The following is a 6,000-nucleotide window of genomic DNA, read 5'->3' as shown; positions in this document are numbered from 1 at the left end:
GGTGATCACATGAACCAAATCTTATTTAACGAGGAAAAGTATAGAAACCACTGCTGTGGTCATCACTATCCTCTGGCAATAGGACCAGCCGGATGGCAAAAACAGTGCTAGTACTACCTCAAAAGTAATTAGAATGTAAAATAACTATTGACCATGCCAAAAGAGTTTTCAGTGAAGAAAAGAAGGGTTCAATTCTTGCTTTAGGGATACAGTGAGCTTCAGGTTGCTTCCATCCTTATAATTTCAAAGACGATGGTTCATAAGAACAAGGTCAAGCAGCAGACATTGGGGACAACAAAGATACAGACCGGCAGAGGGCGAAAATGACTCTCCACTGACCGGGATGACCGCCAACTCATTTGAATGTCTCTCAGTAACCATAGGATGACATCAAATGACCTACAAAAAGAATGGCAAACGGCAGCTGGGGTAGAGTGCACTGCGAGGACGGTTCGAAACAGGCTCCTAGGGGCAGCGCTGAAGTCATTCAAAGCTAGAAAAAAGCCCTTCATCAATGAGAAGCAAAGAAGAGTCAGGCTGAGGTTTGCAAAAGACCATAAGGATTGAACCGTAGAGGAGTAAGGTCATCTTCTCTGATGAGTCCAATTTTCAGCTTTGCCCAACACCTGGTCATCTAATGGTTAGACCCGGAGAGGCCTTCAAGCCACAGTGTCTCGCACTCACTGTGAAATTTGGTGGAGGATCGGTGATGATCTGGGGGTGCTTCAGCAAGGCTGGAATCGGGCAGATTCATCTTTGTGAAGGACACATGAATCAAGCCACATACAAGGTTATCCTGGAATAACACTTGCTTCCTTCTGCTCTGACAATGTTCCCCAACTCTGAGGATTGGTTTTCCCAGCAGGACAATGCTCCATGCCACACAGCCAGATCAATCAAGGTGTGGCCAGCCCAATCTCCAGACCTGAACCCCACTGAAAACCTCTGGAGTGTGATCAAGAGGAAGATGGATGCCCACAATCCATCAAACAAAGCTGAGATGCTTGAATTTTTGCATCAGGAGTGGCATAAAGTCACCCAACAGCAATGTGAAAGACTGGCAGAGATCATGCCAAGACACATGAAAGCTGTGATTGAAAATCAGGATTATTCCACCAAATCTTGATTTCTGAACTCTAAGTTAAAACATTAGTATTGTGTTGTTTATAAATGAATATGAACTTGTTTTCTTTGCATTATTCCGGGTCTGAAAACACTGCATCTTTTTTGTTATTTTGACCAGTTGTCATTTTCTGCAAATAAATGCTCTAAATGACAATATTTTTATTTGGAATTTGGGAGAAATGTTGTCAGTACTTTCTAGAATAAAATAAGAATGTTCATTTTACTCAGACACACACCTATAAATAGTAAATCCAGAGAAACTGATCATTTTGCAGTGGTCTATATATACAGGGTTTCCCATTAATTGACTAGACTCTGGCGGCCCGCCACAGTCTAATTTGCCCCGCCACGGTCTCTAATGAACCTAAAACATTTTTACACTTCTCAGTCTCATAATAACATAAAATAAAAGGTTGTGTTTTGCGCTCTCTCTCGCGCGCCGGTCAGTTCAGTCAGCTCCTCACCCGCTGCTGTAAACTCACGCGCTCACACACACTCGCAGATATATGCACTGGAGTATTCCTGGATCCGTCTAACGTTATTTGGTTGAGGAGGACGACAAATCTTTGAGGTAAGTAACGTTAACTAACATTAAATATATCCACTGCATTTATACACTACTCCACACACAATCATCAGTGTACAAGAGCAAACAGATAATATTACTGCTGAAGTTAGAATCATGATTAGGGTGACCATACGTCCTCTTTTTCGGACCTTAAAAAAGCGTCCGGCCGGGATTTCTAAATTTGCGAAAATGTCCGGGATTCTGCTTTAGTTGTATTATGATGTGCATCTGGTCTAATACTTCACTGTGTGTGCGTGCATATTTGCATTGCTTTAACCCCTCTTTGTAAGTCCCGCCTTCTCGCTCACCAATTGGTCGATTATAAGAGTCTTGCAGCAACTATTGGCCAAATTCCTGCCTGTCAATCTCTCCGCCAACGTGCGAAGCACTGTTGTGTTCGGCATCAAACAGTTGCTTGACAGTAGCAGCAAATGACAGCTGAGTGGAAACAATGCCCAAACGAAAGTGCAAATTTACAGAAGATTTGCACACAAAATTCCCATGCTTTTGTCCAGGTCGAGATCTGTGGGTAGCAGAATGTATGACATGTAAAGCTGGTGACATGTAAATCTGGCATTTATGTGTCAGTTGCTAATAAAGGTGCAAGTGATTTAGAAGCACACATTAGCTGAAGCATAAAGGGTCAGCAAAAGGTGAAAGTTCATCAGGTAAATTAACGGACTACTTTTTGCGACCAGGTAAAATTATCACATTGCTTCATTTTCCATGGCCATTCAAAATAATAGTAATAGTAAATGAAGGTACACTCATGGCATCAAATATTTTATTTTAGTACATGGACATTCAAAAGAATGTTGGACATTTTTATTTATTTATATATATATTTATATTATGCTAATAGAGTGTCTTTTTCACTGTATTAAAGTTTGCATTCATAGTAACACTGTTTTGAACCCTATTATTCCACCCCCGGCTTCACTAGCTAGCTATCGTTAGCAGTCTGAGGTAACGTTAAAAGATAAAAAGCTGAAACTGACATCCCTAGTTTGTACCCTGTGAGAGATTAGTTAGCACCACAGACTCTAGCGCTGAGTGAAAATTGTGGGTCGGGTAGTGTCAATCCAGCTAATTTTAGCCAATCGCTTTTGGCGAGGCAGACCTTGGCTCTGTTTTTGAACAGCTGTCAATTAAACCCTGGCTGGGAGTGAAGAGCATCATGTATATGGGGAAGAATTGGGGGCGCTGTTTCTCATAATTCGAGTTGCCTACTGCAGCTTTCAGAGCACAAAATTGTTTACAAGAGCACAACACTAGCCTCTTAATTTTGCTCTCAAAGTGCACCAAATGGAAGTATTTAAATTTAAAATGTACAAAATATTCTTACGGGGGAACATGCCCCCGGATCCCCCTAGAGGGTCAGAGATCCACCCCCCATAGTCTCACAAAATCCTGTAGGAAACACTGATATATATATATATATATTTCACTACAAGCCATATATATCCATTTATAATAACTTTAACATACACAAACATTCTTAGATTATATAATGCATTTAAGATGATTAAAACTGCAGTGCTGCTGGGATCCACCACTGAAATCTGCTGCTCAAAAGAACTCTGAAGCATGGCTGTCTTCAGTGTGACATCACAGTAATTTCATCTAGACAGCTCTATTGCTGTTATTTCCATGTCCATAGTAACAATGACTCCTCTGATTAATCTCTGAAACCAGTTGATCAGATTGTAGTGTGAAATTTTAGTGTGCAGTATCCATCATACGATCAAACTCGTGAATCAAGTCTTGTGGGGTTTGAACCTACATCCATTTAACCGCTACACATCCATCATCACAGTTTCATATGACAGTCTGGTGCTCATTTTAAAGGTCTCGTACCTCTATATCTACCCACAATTCCTCTGCCCAAGAGTTTCTCTCTCTGTCACATTATATTCGGCATGTTCACAGAAGTCAAGTCACGATACACACGTGTGTTTTCATTATCAAATTCACCCCAATAGCTATTGTAATTAACACATATGGAAAGTACTAATGATGTGTGAAAAGACTAAAACCTCAGAATAATGTTGCCCATAATCTATAAATACATGTGGGGCTCTATTTTTATGAGTGTGCAAAGCGCAGCACTACGCACTGTGAGCTACGTCTGATCCAGTTTTCGTGAAGGCATTAATTCTAAGTGCAATTGTTGTGCCAGTGCCACGAGCAAGTGGGCGTGGGCTTGCATGAAAATACCAAAACTTCATGGCCATGCCCACTGACTTTGTGTGTGTGTTACAGCATAGTGCTGCACTCAGCGCTCTTAAAATATGGCTCAGAATCATATCATCTTTTGTACTTTGTATTCCTCGTCACAGAAGACAAAGGCCTTCTTCTCTGAGGGACTAAACGCAAATCATTTAAGGTATGATTTTCAATGAAGTTTTTCAATAAAACTGTTCAAGTTTAAGGCACTGAAGACACTGTAAAACTACATATCAAATGATATGTATTGTGAAAAGCACTTTACAAATAAAAATGACTTGACTTGAATAATTCCTTTAATTAATCATTTCTGTTCATTTGAAGACACAGCGGCAGACTTGCTATTAATTGGTGGCAAATCTGCAGTGAAAAAAACATCTTGCTGCAAATGTTTGGCAGACGTCACACTAAACTCATGACAACAATGTGTATTTTACCACAACTGACACAGTTCTGCTGCTAAATCTTTCACACACATCAATATTTGCCACACAACTCGTTTGAAAGTGAAAAAGTGAAGTTGTGTCAGGAGGTTTATGGGAGGACTGTATGTTTGTAAGATGTGACCGCTGCTCATTTAATTTTTAAACACTTATTATCAATTGTGTTATGATCATATCATGATCTCTTTCATCATGTAAATGAGAAAATTCTATCTGATCCAACATCATCTGATTAATGCCGTTCAGATGGATTTCCTGTTCTGAGCCGAGAGTGACGCGACTGTAATGAACGTCAGTCACACAGTGTGTTTTTTTATTTTTTATATACATTTGCATTGATTAGAGAGAAAATAATAATAATAATAAATTAGTTTAATAGTTCATATATTTGAAGAAGGTGATATTTGTGAGTGACATTTGTTGAAATAAAATGCTAAGATGCAAAAAAAAAGAAAAGAAATATATATATATATATATGTGTGTGTGTGTGTGTGTGTGTGTGTCAACAGGTCTGCCCCAACAATCATCCATGTGATTATTTAATCAGCCAATCGTGTGGCAGCAGTGCATAAAATCATGCAGATACGGGTCAGGAGCTTCAGTTAATGTTCACATCAACCATCAGAATGGGGAAAAATGTGATCTCAGTGATTTGGACCGTGGCATGATTGTTGGTGCCAGATGGGCGGGTTTGAGTATTTCTGGGATTTTCACACACAACAGTCTCTAGAATTTACTCAGAATGGTGCCAAAAACAAAACACATCCAGTGAGCGGCAGTTCTGTGGATGGAAACACCTTGTTGATGAGAGAGGTCAACAGAGAATGGCCAGACTGGTTTGAACTACGGTAACTCAGATAACCACTCTGTACAATTGTGGTGAGAAGAATATCATCTCTGAATGCTGTTCTGAGATGCGGGTTGGTGCTGTTTTGGCGGCACGAGGGGGACTTACACAATATTAGGCAGGTGCTTTTAATGTTGTGGCTGATCGGTGTATTCCCTTATGGTTCATAAGAGATCATCTGAAATGTCCACACACTGTGTAAAAAACATCACTGGTGTCCAAGTGTTCAATGCAATTGCCTTGCATGTTCTGTCTTAAACACTTATATAAAAAAATATAAAAAATAAAATCAACATTCTAAAGATTGTAGATTGTATGCATAACTTACACTTTAATTTAATTAATTAATTAATGAATTCTTGGACACCTCCGATGTTTTAGTGCTGTAGGTGGAATTTCCAGACAATCCCTTACAACGCTAGTTAATGAAAGCCCTTTGGAGCATTTTTAGGCATAATTCTCCAGCTACAACAAGTGTTGACTGTTTGAGTTAAGTGTTTTATGCCTGTATGATATAGTCATATATTCTTTAACCTAATTGTGCTAATGATATTGTTGTAAAATTGTCGGCTCCAGATAGCACGGGTAGGAGAAACCAAATGTCAAACAAATAACGAGCCAACATCTTCTGGAGATGAGGTAGAAGTTCAGCGTTAATTTTGCATCTTCTGACGTGCCAGCTCCAGTTTCAGTTCTTCTTAATGTGGATTATACGTGCTGGTGTCAATGTAAGTGTAAGTTAATTTACTTTTATAGCGCAGTTTCCCACGTTATTATCATGAAACCTGATC

At 39.5% G+C, this 6,000-nt stretch overlaps 1 protein-coding gene across 7 annotated transcripts in view; it reads left to right on the top strand.

Moving 5' to 3' along the window:
- LOC127447463 (neurexin-2-like) overlaps positions 1–6,000 on the top strand; it is a 605,483-nt gene that overhangs the window by 194,028 nt on the left and 405,455 nt on the right. The gene's annotated exons all lie outside the window — the stretch shown is intronic.

The sequence above is a fragment of the Myxocyprinus asiaticus genome, chromosome 1, assembly GCF_019703515.2.
Source record: "Myxocyprinus asiaticus isolate MX2 ecotype Aquarium Trade chromosome 1, UBuf_Myxa_2, whole genome shotgun sequence".
NCBI classification, from domain to species: domain Eukaryota; kingdom Metazoa; phylum Chordata; class Actinopteri; order Cypriniformes; family Catostomidae; genus Myxocyprinus; species Myxocyprinus asiaticus.
The sequence above is the reverse complement of the archived record's forward strand: the minus strand, read 5'-3'. Positions and strand labels throughout refer to the sequence as shown.